The sequence below is a fragment of the Tigriopus californicus genome, chromosome 11 (genome assembly GCF_007210705.1).
Source record: "Tigriopus californicus strain San Diego chromosome 11, Tcal_SD_v2.1, whole genome shotgun sequence".
NCBI lineage: Eukaryota > Metazoa > Arthropoda > Copepoda > Harpacticoida > Harpacticidae > Tigriopus > Tigriopus californicus.
The window spans coordinates 15790725-15791073 of record NC_081450.1 but is presented as its reverse complement, the minus strand read 5'-3'; positions in this window follow the sequence as shown (position 1 = coordinate 15791073).

Genomic DNA, 349 nt, shown 5'->3' with positions numbered 1-349 from the left:
GTTGATGTAGTCTATCTCGACTTTGCCAAGGCCTTTGACAAGGTAGATCATGGTCTTTTAGTTAACAGGCTCCATGAGATTGGGATCCAAGGCAAGGTTCTCAATTGGTTAAAAAGCTTCATTTCTGGTAGGAAGCAATTGGTTAAGGTTGAGGGATCCCTCAGTGACATACATGGTGTCAAGTCAGGTGTTTCCCAGGGTTCGATCTTAGGGCCCCTCTTGTTTATAATATTCGTTGCCCCGCTTCAAAAGCTTAGTATTACTGCCAGTCTCTCTTCTTATGCTGACGATACAAAGTTAGTTTCTGGTAGGAATGGCCAAGATTCCAGTAGCCTTGCAAAGGACTTAA